The sequence below is a fragment of the Mustelus asterias genome, chromosome 22, assembly GCF_964213995.1.
Source record: "Mustelus asterias chromosome 22, sMusAst1.hap1.1, whole genome shotgun sequence".
NCBI lineage: Eukaryota > Metazoa > Chordata > Chondrichthyes > Carcharhiniformes > Triakidae > Mustelus > Mustelus asterias.
The window spans coordinates 51076218-51090655 of NC_135822.1; the positions used below are offsets into that span (position 1 = coordinate 51076218).

Genomic DNA, 14438 nt, shown 5'->3' on the forward strand with positions numbered 1-14438 from the left:
GGTGATGGCTTAATCAAGGACGAGAGGCAAATATGGCCACAACGCAAATAATGATTAATATTGGCTAAAAAGTCAACACTAAACGCTTTATATCTCAATGCACAAAGAGTTCAGAATAGGTTAGATGAACAGACATCGCAAACTAACGTACCGGGATTTGAGTGAATAACTTTTACGGAGGCTTGGTTGAAAGTAAATCAAAGCTGGGACCTTAATTTTCAGGGACATTCGACCTTCCACAACGACAGCAGAGAAGGAGAATATGGTGGGGTAGCACTGTTAATAAGGGCTGAAATGAGCACTTTTGTGGGAGAGCATCTGGGCATGGATGAAATGGAGTCCATGAGGATGGAGGTAGAAAACAGCAAGGGAAAAAATACATTAGTAGGAGGATAGAATACACCCTGAAACAATATCCACGTCGCAGGAAGGCAATATATCAACAAATAATAGGAGCATGTAAAAATAATAGAACAATAATTATATGTCAATTTAATCATTGTGTTGATTGTTTTAATAAAGTTGGGAAGGATAGCTGCAGCAAGAAAGTCACAGAGGACATTATGGATAGATTATTGGAACAATATATCATGGTGTAATCCAGGAAACAACCAATCTTGACTGGCCATGGTTAAAGAGGCAGCTTTAATAAATGACGGCGGAATAAAGGATCCCCTGGGAAGTTGTGATCATAACATGATAGGATTGAATAATCAGTTTGAGTGTGAGAACTCTGTCAGAAACAGCCATGTTTGTATTAAATAAAAGGAATTCCAATGTGAGCATAGTGTTAGATGAAGTAAACTGGGCAGATAGATTAGCAGGGAAGGGAGTGAACACGCAGTAGCCAGAATTCTAGGAGGTAATTCATGACTCTCAGCAAAATTATATCCCGATAAGGAGTAAAGATTCCAAGGGAGGGATAAACCAATCATGGCTCACCATGGGAGTGAAGGAGAGAATTGATTTTAAAGACAAACGCTATCAGGAAACATATGACATTTATAAGCTCAAAGACTGGGAGACATTCATAATCCAGCAAAGAAGGTAGAAAAAGATATTATAGGGAGACAAAAAAAAAATACTACGACTAGCAAGAAATATAAAACTGTCAAAAGATCTTCACGAAAGATACAAAAAGGCAGAAAGCTCAAAGTAAACCACTTCCCCTTGGAAAATGATTCTGGAAATTGTAGAGGACTTAAACAGATATTCTTTATGATGCAATATATTTCGAACACCCCATTAGTACTACAGAATGTGGCGGAGGAGTCAAGTACCATGTCCATCACTGGAGAATAAATATTAGACAAACTAACGGGCATAAGGGGTGATTTTTCCACTGGCCTTGCAATTATCATCCTAAACGTAGTAGCCACAATGTTTGCATTGATTGCAATCTTCCAGAAATCCTTGGATAATGGAGATGGGCTTAAGAATGGGAAAACTGCCAAGGTGACACCACTATTCAAAAAGGGAGAGGGAGGCAGAGAACGGCTAACAATAGATAACCCCAAATTCAATCATTTGTAAAATGTTGAAATCAATTTTTAAGGAAGTAACAACAGCACATTTGGAAAATCATAATCTCATCAAGTCGAGTCTGTATGGGTTCATGGACGGAAAATTGTGTTGACAATTTATTAAATATTTCAAAAGATGTGTCAATCTGATTGGATAGTGTGGAAGAAATAGATGTGTTGCATTCGATCTTCCAGAAGTCTTCACCAAAATAGCTCTTAAAATAACAAAGAACAAAGAACAATACAGCTCAGGAACAGGCCCTTCGGCCCTCCAAGCCCGCGCCGCTCCCTGGTCCAAACTAGACCATTATTTTGTATCCCTCCATTCCCACTCCGTTCATGTGGCTATCGAGATAAGTCTTAAACGTTCCCAGTGTGTCCGCCTCCACCACCTTGCCCGGCAGCGCATTCCAGGCCCCCACCACCCTCTTTGTAAAATATACGTTCTACTGATATCCGTGTTAAACCTCCCCCCCCCGCACCCCCTCCCTCACCTTGAACTTATGACCCCTCGTGAAAGTCACCACCGACCTGGCAAAAAGCTTCCCACCGTTCACCCTATCTATGCCTTTCATAATTTTATACACCTCTATCAGGTCACCCCTCATCCTCCGTCTTTCCAGTGACAACAACCCCAGTTGACCCAATCTCTCCTTATAACTGAGCCCTTACCGACCAGGCAACATCCTGGTAAACCTCCTCTGCACTCTCGCTAAAGCCTCCACGTCCTTCTGGTAGTGTGGCGACATAACATAAGAGCGCATGATTTTGGAGGTAGTATATTGGCATTGATAGAAAATTGGCGAATGAGCAGGAAACAGCGAGTGGGGATAAGGGGTTCTTTTTCAGTTTGGCGAACTATAGCCAGTAGGTATGACAGGGACTCAACTCTTTACAACATATTTTAATAATTTGGAGGAAGGAAACAAATCTACTGGAGAAAACTTTAAAGATTGCGCTAAAATTGGTAGAAATACACGTTTTGAGACGGCTGCAAACATTTTACAAAGACATATTGATGGGTTAAGTGAGTGGGCAAAAAATTGGCACCAAGTGTAAAATGAGAAATTGTTCTTTTTAGAAGGGAGAAAAATAATAATATTGAATTATTTAATTGTAGAAAAACTGCAGGAAGCTAAAATACACAGGAACTCGGTGGTACTTGTACACGAATCATAGAAGGGCAGCGCACGGGGGGTTTCAGGTAATTATTACTTGATACCGGAAAAACCACAAATTGAGGACTGAACATTTGTGTCCCTTAATCAATAGAAACACTATTTAATGAGGTGCAGTTCAAAGAAAGGTCCCAAGGATGATTGCACGCATGCAGGGATAGTTTTAGGAGGAAAGGCTAAATAGTTTCGCGCTACACGCATTGATATTCAGAAGAGTGAGAGGTGATCTCATTGAAATATAGGATCCTAATGGGGCCTGACAGGATAAATGCTGAGAGGATGTTGCACCGATTAGAGATTCCAGCACCAGACTGCGCAGACTCACAATAAATGGACACCAATTTAAGACTGAAATTTGAAGGATATTCTCCTCTCAGCGGGTTGTGAATCTTTACAATTCGTTGCCACACAGAGCTGTGGAGGCAGAGTCCTTATGAACATTGAAGGCTGAGATAGGCACATAATTGATCAGTAAAGGAATCGAGTGTTACAGGGAAAGGGCAAGAGAGTCAATATGATGAATGTCTGATCAGTGATGATCCACTGAAGGGCGGATCAGGCTCGAACGGCCTAATCCTGTTCTAATTTCTTATCAACTTACGTTGTACTGAACGCGATCGACTGTCTAAGAAGAGGAACAATCAATGATTTATCTCACCCAGAGTGCGGAGATCACCACTGGAACTTGTCAAAGTGAAGATACGTCAGCGTCCCGGTTCAGCAGCAAGTGCCCACGATGAGAGTCAATGGTTTCAGCCTTAGCATCGTCATAGTCTGACAAAGCAGGAACTGAGAGGTAAAAGTATTTGAATTGAAGTTAATTAGTAATGAGGGACAGTTAGAATCATATCTTCAAATGTCTATTTCCACAGTAATTAAAACTCTATTGTATTGTGGAGGCCAGTGACTTTGAGCGCGGAGAATTATTGGGCCAAGTTTTATCATAATATTTTCAAGTTTAGTTGAAGTTTATACCGTTCCCAATGAGTCACCGATCCCACCAACTGGAGCCCATTTCACAGCCAAGAGAGGCCTCTGGGGGAAATGCATGGAACTTTTAAAAAAATGTCATTTATATTGCTGGGAACAATGGTAAGAAATTGTTTCAGCCACAACATTTCTGTAATTGAAATCATTCTGCAATACCTGAGCTACCTGGCACTGCCATTTCATGTTGTACACGTCATGGTGTACAGTTTCGGAGATTTAAGAAACTATTTTGATATTACAGAGTGAGCAGGTTCGGAAGGAAATGTTCGGATGTGAACTTCGACCTACCCTGTATAGAGGATGATTCCACTTCTGGAGATTCTGATCCAGGATCCGTGTCTCCCAAACTGTGACTGGTGTAATAGTCAACCTGATTGAAGGAGTCAATGGTTGAAGAAACTGGTAAGCACAAAAGAATTGGTTGTTAGGCAAACTGTTTGTGGTTGAGTCATTACGATGTTATCATGGCAGAGAATGATTCAGAAAGTTGAAGTCGAGATCACAACAACTTCATCGCCTCTGTGACAATGCCCTGCAATTTGATCATGGTACCAATTTGTGAGAACAGTCAGCAGACTGACTGCAGCGGTTCAAAATGAAGAACCAGCACCCACTTCATTGTACAATCGGTGTTACTCTGGCTCCAAAATGCCCAGTCCTTTCGGAGAGACAATGCGTGAAATATCAGAGAATAGGAAATTATTTAAGAGAAAATCCATTTTGTCTGGGTCAGTTGACCGACTTTCTGATCCAGAATCTCTTCGCCCTGCCACACTATTATCTTCAGAGGTGAAATTCCATCGAATTATAGAATCACAGAAACCCTACAGTACAGAAGGAGGCTATTCGGCGCATAGAGTCTGTATGGGCAACAATCCCACCCAGGCTCTATCCCCGTAACTCCACATATTTACGCTTTTAATCCCTCTAAACCTCCACTGAGGGGCAATTAAGCATGGCCAATCAGCCTAACGTGCACATCTTTGGACTGTGGGAGTAAACCGAAGCACCTGGAGGTAACCCACGCAGACACGGGGAAACCGTGCAAACTCCACACAGTGACCCAAGCTGGGAATCGAACACAGTTCTCTGGAGCAATGAGGCAGCAGTGCTAACCACGTGCCACCGTGCCGCCATCAGTAGTGAAAACAAATCATGGAAGCCGTGGGTGAGACGCCAGAAACGAGAATGAATAGGCCAATTGGGATTTTTAAAAATTCTGTTCAGCCATTCCGAATAGGTCTCAACCGTTCTTACTGTTGACATTGTTGTAATTTTGTTCAAACTTCTCCTGAACCCTGTATCGTTTTACTGAAATCCTTTTCAGAGCCATGCAATCCACTCAAAATGGCATCAAAGCAATGTTCAGTTGACATGCACCCTCGCTCTTTTGAGCAATGATTCGGCGAAAAGCTGCAATTCTGCCTCTGCTCGAATTTTCCTTTCTTTGAAAATGCATGGATGGAAATGTTCCAATGAGTTTTATGTTTTTAGTTCGTTTTTGTTTCTACCTGTTGATACCATTCCCATTCACAGCTTGTGAAGTCATGAACTGAAGTGTTATCTCTGGTATAAACTGAAACAAACAATTGATTAATATTTCTGTAATTTCAGCATTGTTGACAATTGGTAAAAACTATCCCTCGAAAATACCTGAAGTTAATTCTGAGTTGGCCGTTTTATTTCCGTTTTGATTGAATATTTTGCTATTTCAGTTAACACTCCATTCTTTACTAATATAGTAGTCCTCGTTTGTCACCTTCACTAATTACATCATCTTTTTTCCCGATTCCACATCTCACTTAGCTCAGTTCGCTACTCCACTGAGTCTAACAAATTTCCCCCGTTGTTTTTCCTTGTTTGCATTGGCGATGTTTCTTTATACTTAATAGTTTGCATTTGTTTTTTGCTTGTTCTTGTTATATTTTTCCTTTGATTCGGTCCAAAAATGGTTTTAAAACGACCCATTTTAGCAAAAAAAAACCTATTGTACTCCAGGTACTTTCCCAAATACTAATCTGTCCCTGTAATTAGGTGCTGTGTACGCGGCCAGCAGTAATGTATTGAATTGATTTACATATTCAATCAAATGTTTTACTTATTATTATTTAGATCAGACTTTGATGTGTGCAAGGTGCAAAGCAGTTGGAAATTGGAAACAGCTACTCTACTCGCTATTTTTACACAGAAGGCAAAAATATTCTTGAAGAATAATGAACATTGGTAATCTAATCAGTACTCGAATCCTCTCAAGATAAATAAGGGCATTTAATAAGTCTCCTTTCTACATGAGCACGGTGAGAGTAATGATTCTCTTGACCATGGTTAAAGGGGGTAAACATGAAGCGGCATTTTTGCAGTGTAGCTTGGGTTTTAAAAAGAACACAAACCTGAAACACGAGACTGAGTGTATAGCTTGGCGGGAGGAATATTATCTATTTCTTCAAAATTGCTTGGTATAAAACAGAAGGTGGATCCCAGCTACCAGCAACAGGTTCTGTTGGAGGAAGATCGGGGCAGGTAGCATGTTGTTACATTCTGGAACTATATTTCAGTTCCGGATTTTTATTGATTTTATATCTCACTCTATGTCGAGGTGAGATTCAAACCAGGGTCCCGTGGAATTTATTTTGTTTCTCTGCATCATCAATCCAGTGATGATACCACTGCTTCCATCACAAGGAACACTGAGACATTTAGAGACCAATGAAGGTCAGCGCATAAGATATGAATCAAGAGACCTCGGTGCGAGTTCAGATACATGCAATAGTTTTGTTTATCTGTTCAAAACTAGTGGTGCAAAAGGCAGACATTCATCAAATTCCATGGCCATGTTTTAACCTGGAGCTGGTCGGTAACCTGTCACCAGAGGAGCGCCATTCCATACCAGGCGTGGCCGAACAGGATTATCTCCCACTCTCACCGCATGACATTGTTGCCTTGGAAGGATTTTACAGGAAGTCCTGACACTTTCTTCGTATAAAGTCTTGGGACCGAACGTGAAACATCTGACTCTCTGGGACCGAACGTGAAACATCTGACTCAGAGAGAGGGAGGCTACTCATAATACCATCGGCATCGATCCTGTAATATTAGTGGAATAGTTTGCTGGGATGCCGTATTGGCATTGATAATTGTGGAAAATCATACCATCACGTCTCAAAATGGGTCGAGTACTGTTAGAGAACTTGACACGGCAAAAAACTCAGTGTTGGTTTGGAACCAATTGCAAGTGGAAACAAAATGTGAGTTGCGAAATAATTAATGAACACAGTGGAACATAGGAAATAGGAGCGAGATTGGGCAATTCAGCCATTTGAGCCGGCTCCACCATTCTATATGATCATGGCTGATCTTATCCTGCTTTCAAATCCACAAACCTGCCTGCCTCATTTGAGCTTTGTCCAGCTTTCATTGAGACACATATTTCTTTCGTTCTTGAATCTGCTGACTGATTCTGTCTCCCCTGCACTTTGGCAATCGTTCAACAGGTTCACAAAACTCTGAGGGAATTTGTCCCTCACCCCAGACTTGGAACTACTTTGGCTCACTCTTAATCTATGAGACTTTGTTGTTGACTCTCCAACAAAGCGGAATATCTGTTCAACATCCACCTCATCAATCCCTTTAGCATTTTATATACCTCAATCAGATCCCCCCTTATTAGAACAAAGAACAAAGAACAGTACAGCACAGGAAACAGGCCCTTCGGCCCTCCAAGCCTGTGCCGCTCCTTGGTCCAACTAGACCAATCGTTTGTATCCCTCCATTTCCAGGCTGCTCATGTGACTATCCAGGTAAGTCTTAAACGATGTCAGCCTGCCTGCCTCCACCACCCTACTTGGCAGCGCATTCCAGGCCCCCACCACCCTCTGTGTAAAAAACATCCCTCTGATATCTGAGTTATACTTCGCCCCTCTCAGCTTGAGCCCGTGACCCCTCGTGATCGTCACCTGCGACCTGGGAAAAAGCTTCCCACTGTTCACCCTATCTATACCCTTCATAATCTTGTACACCTCTATTAGATCTCCCCACATTCTCCGTCTTTCCAAGGAGAACAACCCCAGTCTACCCAATCTCTCCTCATAGCTAAGACTCTCCATACCAGGCAACAGCCTGGTAAACCTTCTCTGCACTCTCTCTAACGCCTCCACGTCCTTCTGGTAGTGCGGCGACCAGAACTGGACGCAGTACTCCAAATGTGGCCTCACCAGCGTTCTATACAGCTGCATCATCAGACTCCAGCTTTTATACTCTATACCCCGTCCTATGAAGGCAAGCATACCATATGCCTTCTTCACCACCTTCTCCACCTGTGCTGCCACCTTCAAGGATTTGTGGACTTGCACACCTAGGTCCCTGATGACTCTGCCATTTATTGTATAACTCCTCCCTACATTATTTCTTCCAAAATGCATCACTTCGCATTTATCCGGATTAAACTCCATCTGCCACCTCTCCGCCCAATTTTCCAGCCTATCTATATCCTGCTGTATTGCCCGACAATGCTCTTCGCTATCCGCAAGTCCAGCCATCTTCGTCTCATCCGCAAACTTGCTGATTACACCAGTTACACCTTCTTCCAAATCATTTATATATATCACAAATAGCAGAGGTCCCAGTACAGAGCCCTGCGGAACACCACTGGTCACAGACCTCCAGCCGGAAAAAGACCCTTCGACCATTACCCTCTGTCTCCTATGGCCAAGCCAGTTCTCCACCCATCTAGCCACTTCTCATTGTATCCCATGAGCCTTAACCTTCTTAAACAACCTGCCATTCTTTTGATCTCCACCGAGTATAAGCCCAAGTATTCAAACGCTCCTCATATGGTAACCCTTTCATCCCTGGAAGCAATCCGGTGAACATCTTCTAAACTGCCTCCAGTGTCAGCACTTCCTTCATCAGGTACGGAGACTAAATCTGGACACAATACTCCAGGTGTAGTCTCACGAAGGCCTTATCCAGTGTTAACAACATTTTTTTACATTTAAAACCGGGTCCTTTTGTAATAAATTCCAATATTCAATTTGCCTTTCTTATAAAACGCTGCACCTGCACATTCATGTTCTGTCATTCATGCACAAGGACACCCAGATCCCTCTGCACTGACCGACTTTGAATGCGCTTCCCAAATAAATGATCATTTACCCTTTCAATGTTTTCTCACGAAAATGGATGATCACACACGTAGCCACATTAATCTCCATTTACTACATTCTGGCGCATTCTCCTAGCTTGTCAATATCCAACTGTAAACTCTATAATCTCAACAGAGCCTGCTTTCCCACTCATCTTCGGATCCTCCACGAATCTTGCTATGTTGCACTCTGGCCCTAATCGTAGGTCAGTTATATCGGTTGTACAGAGTTGAAAACTGAAAACTGCGTCATCCCTCGTGTTACAGTCAATTTCACTCCAGAAAAGGACCCATTTATCGCGACCCGATTCTTTCTCTCACTCAATCAATTCTCTATCCAAGCCAATATTCTGTGCCCAACCCTGGGAACTAACACTTTAGTCCAATGCCTTCTCGAATCCAGATATGCCACATCCACGTGATCCCCATCATTCACCTCTCTGTTTAAATCCTCAAAAAACTGTAGCAAGTTTGTCAAACACAACTTGTCCTTCATAAAATCGAGCTGACCCTGGTGAATTCCGCTTTGCTTTCCATTGATCAGTTATCTCCTGCTTAATGACTGACTGCAACAACTTCCCACCACAGAGGTCAAAATAAGTGGTCTACAGTTTGCCACTTTTTGCGTCTCTCCTTTTTTGAATAAGGGTGGCAGAACAGCGTGTTTCCAATCCATTGGTATCTTTCCAGAATCTATGAAAAATTGGAATATCATAACTAATGCACCCACTGTCTCTGCTGCCATCTCCTTTCATACCAGAGAGTGCAGGCCATCGGAGTTCAATTTCTTGCAATCAACGTTTTAATCTATTGCAACAAAAATAAATCCCATTCCATGTCTCATGTACTGGTGGGTGGAGCAGGAATATGAATGTAGATAACTCCCTCATTTATATGTAATATTTTACTGTTTCTCATGTGGCTTGAAATAACTTGCTGGCCAATACTCAGTTAAGTTTTTTCTGAATTGTACCCAAGTCATTCTTTGCAAAACGGCAGAGAATCCCCTCTGATGTATGAAGCAACATCCATGACCCAGCGTGGGTTCAGGGATATGATTCGAGCCTTACCTTTTATTGATGATCTCCTCTGCATTACTGCCAAAAGGGCGATTAACTCACAGATTAACAGGACACGGAGTGAGATGCAGATCACCAGAGGGGTGCTTTCATCTTCATGTCCTTGATGAAAGATTCAAGGACGTTTTGTGAGATAAAATGTCCACCATGTTTTTAAATACTTATATGATCAGCAAACACTCAGAATTTCGTTAGAAATTGACAAAATTAAGGCAATGCCAATGTGTGACAATTATTTATCCCAATGTAAAATTAGCCGTAATCGTGATTGATATTCATTACAGAGATATACCTGAAGGTGTGGACGGAGAAGTCGGAGATAATTCCGGACCTGATGAAGACATGGTAAAAAGAGCACAATTATTTGCATTGTTGGTCAGAAAGACATCTGAAAACATGAATTATATTCAGCAAAAATAGGCCGGACAACGTCGCACAGTCCCAAACGGAACCGATCAGTGGAACACTTACCGGAGCAAATCACACTGGCATCTTCCTTGTGATCACAGTCAGCTTGAGCTAATGACGAAGAAGGGCAGTCAAACAGAAAGGCTTCGCTTCCGGTGCACTCCACCTCATCCAGCCAGATAGTACCGTTACCCTGCCCAAAAGCGGCCCCTCCTGTGGCCTCGAGAGCAGAGCCACAGCCCAGCTGTCTGCAGACAACACTGGCATCGTTCATATCCCAAGAATCATCACAAACCGTGCCCCAGGCTCTATTACACAATACCTCCAATCTCCCGGAGCAGTTGTTGTTACCTCCAGCCAAGCGCAAACTTTGCCCTAAATTTGTCAAAGATAATAAATAAATTATTAACCTTGATGTAGCACAAGAGAGGAATACAAGCAGATAGCTGTTTTATTACAGTTGAGAAAAAACCTGATTCTCGCTTGCAGCCGTTTGCACTGTCCTGCTCTTGCTTCGGTGTGTCTCCCCCTGTTGATAAGACAAACATGCTGACTCCATGAGGAACATCAATATTTCAAATCACACCTGCAAGCAAAATGATTGATTGTGTTACCTGAACAAGCGACACCTGCATCTTCCCGATGATGACAGTTGTGTTGACCCCACGGGTCTGCCTGGCATTGCCAAAGAGTCGACTCGTGTGAAAGACACTCGACCTCATCCAACCAAATAGGTCCGGATCCTTCTCCGAATGAGCGAGCGTCATAGTCGATGGAAACGAGTGTGCCGCAACCTAACTGTTTACAGATCACTGTTCCAGCATCACGATACAGGTTTTCAGCGCAAACTGTTCCCCAGGTCCCATTATAGAACACTTCCACTCTGCCCTCACAGCGATGCTTTCCCTTCACCAAACGCAGCTCTTTGTGCTCTGTCAAGCAAATAATAAATAACCACGTGGTTCAATTATCAATTCTGTATCCACAGTGCACTGTGGGTATATATTTTTCCGGCTGGAGGCCTGTGACTAGTGGTGTTCCGCAGGGCTCTGTATTGGGACCTCTGCTGTTTGTGATTTATATAAATGATCTGGAAGAAGGAGTAACTGGGGTGATCAGTAAGTTTGCGGACGACACAAAACTGGCAGGACTTGCAGATAGTGAGGAACATTATCAGAGGCTACAGAAGGATATAGATAGGCTGGAAATTTGGGCAAAGAAATGGCAGATGGAGTTCAATCCAGATAAATGCGAAGTGATGCATTTTGGTGGGAATAATGTAGGGAGGAGCTACACGATAAATGGAAGAACCATAAAGGGTGTAGAGACGCAGAGGGACCTGGGTGTGCAAGTCCACAGATCTTTGAAGGTGACGTCACAGGCGGAGAAGGTGGCGAAGAAGGCATATGGCATGCTTGCCTTTATAGGACGGGGCATAGAGTATAAAAGTTGGGGTCTGATGTTACAGATGTATAGAACGTTGGTTCGGCCGCATTTGGAATACTGCGTCCAGTTCTGGTCGCCACACTACCAGAAGGACGTGGAGGCTTTGGAGAGAGTACAGAGGAGGTTTACCAGGATGTTGCCTGGTATGGAGGGGCTTGGTTATGAGGAGAGATTGGGGAAACTGGGGTTGTTCTCCTTGGAAAGACGGAGGATGAGGGGAGACTTAATAGAGGTGTATAAAATTATGAAAGGCATAGATAGGGTGAACGGTGGGAAGCTTTTCCCCGGGTCGGTGGTGACGTTCACGAGGGGTCATAGGTTCAAGGTGAAGGGGGGGAGGTTTAACACAGATATCAGAAGGACATATTTTACACAGAGGGTCGTGGGGGCCTGGAATGTGTTGCCGGGCAAGGTGGTGGAGGCGGACACACTGGGAACGTTTAAGACTTATCTAGACAGCTACATGAACGGAGTGGGAATGGAGGGATACAAAAGAGTGGTCTAGTTTGGACCAGGGAGCGGTGCGGGCTAATTGTTCTTTGTTTCTCGTTTCAAGGCTTCGTTCTATGATCATCTTGCTGTTGCCAGTACAGAGCGAGACTGCGGATAGTTGGGAACCTGTCTCGGGGGCAGGGAATTCAGATGGTGTTCGTAAAGCAGAAGTGGAAATGAATATGGTTGGGAAGCATTTTCTGATCAGGGCCAGTGTGATCTCCTGGACTCGTTTCGATCGCCTCATGGGGTCGGAAAGGAATTTCCCATATCTTTTTTTCCCCATATTGGCCCTGGGGTTTTCACTCTGGGTTTTCGCCTCTCCCTGGAGATCACATGGTCTGGAATGGGGGGGTGGGGGTGAGTTAATAGGTTGTGATGAACAAAGCATCGTAGCTGTGAGGGACAGCTCGGTGGATAGGATATTAGGATGTAGATAGGCTGGAAAATTGGGCGGGGATCCTGGATTCAGGATTCAATCCTGGACCGGGGAGCGGCGCGGGCTTGGAGGGCCGAAGGGCCTGTTCCTGTGCTGTATTGTTCTTTGTTCTTTGTTGTTCTTTGTATATATGTCTAAGTTGAGTTCACGGTTTGCCATAATTAATTCACAAATGTCACAGAAAAACAGATATAATCAAGAAAAAGCAACATTGAATTTCAATCGAAATATTTGAATGATGACCCGATTGATTGCTTGCCGGAATGGTGAGAGGGCCAATGCTTTATGCTCTGTGCGCAGATTACCAGAAGAGCTTCAAAAAGTTCCCATAGTGAAAGCCCATGAAAGACAATGGGAAATCAGACAATCAGTATCAAAGTAGATTTAAAAGGTTTGTAAAGTTTCTCGTTACTTAAGTAGCAAAAGTTCCGGTGTGAGATTCACATGGATTGGCGCTGCGGTCGCTGCTCCTTGGGAGTTACATGAGCGACTTTGTGGTCGGCAGTAAAAAATGAACGTCTATTGTGGCAGCAAATTGGTTTGTATAGTTAATACTGAAGAGGACTGCAAAGTATGTATCAAAATGTTAATACATGGCAGGATACACATGCCAGTGACAACTTAGTTTTCGTCCTGCTAAGTGGAATGGGGCGAATTTTGATGCGAAGAATAAAGTGACAGCATGCTTCTTGAGAAATAAGTGATTAAGTCAAGTATCTTTGCAAAATAATGTCGTTATCCGGAACATTTTACACACAACCTGATGAAATTTAAGGCTCGCGATCAGAATAGTCAGCGTATTAAGTGGAAGATGCATTTATGTCAGGAAATGAGGGATAAAGAAACATAAGGCAACACATCAGAAGTCGGCTGAGAAAAATATTTTCGCAATAATTACGTCCAGAATAAAAAAATCAGAGCCGGATTTGACAGAAGGGCCTTCGTAAGCGCCGTCCCGAGGTATATGAGGAACATATCTTATGTATGAAAGTTCTAATGTAACTGAAGTTGGGGCAGTTACCAGAGCACATGATCTTCACATCTTCTTTATGATTACAGTCATGGTTACCCCACAATGCATGGGGACATTCCCAGAGAAATGATTCACTCCCGGAGCATTCCAGCTCATCCAACCAAATTGGGTCTGCGTCAGGTCCAGCCGATATATGAAGAGGAAGCCGCAATGCGTGTCCACAATCCAGCTGCTTGCAAACCACGTCAGCGTCTGTCAGATCCCAGGAATCATCACAAACTGAGCCCCACGTCCCATTGTGATAAATCTCCAGTCGGCCCGCACATCGGCTTCCACCGCCAGAGAGCCTTAACTGCTTGTGTTCTAATAGAATAATGAAAGTTTCATATTATGTTTCTTAAACATATTCATCTCGTTGCTAAATTCAAACTATTGTATAATTTCCAGCTCAATTAAAACCTGCATTTTAACTGCCGTTGACAGGGACATTAATCTAGGCTCTAGAAAAAACAGTTTCTGTTCGGAGGGAAAATAAATGATGGAGAGTTTACAAATCTTCTAGATATTCACATTTCGGTTTTCGGTTTGGATCTGACCCACTCATTGCAGCTTGTTTTGCTTTGTCATCAATTATGTAATTGTGGTAATTAGTTGTTCCACACAGAATGTTTTAAGCAGACATTTGATTCTTTGTTTTTCACTGCCTCATTTTGCCATGCAAACTTCGTCAGATACTTCACCAGTTCACACATATATATCAGAACAAATCA

The 14438-nt window shown here is 43.0% G+C and overlaps 1 pseudogene; it reads right to left on the bottom strand.

Moving 5' to 3' along the window:
* Positions 1-3389: 3389 nt before the first annotated feature.
* The window catches only part of LOC144509695 (scavenger receptor cysteine-rich domain-containing protein DMBT1-like), a 391264-nt pseudogene continuing 380215 nt past the window's right edge, over positions 3390-14438 (bottom strand).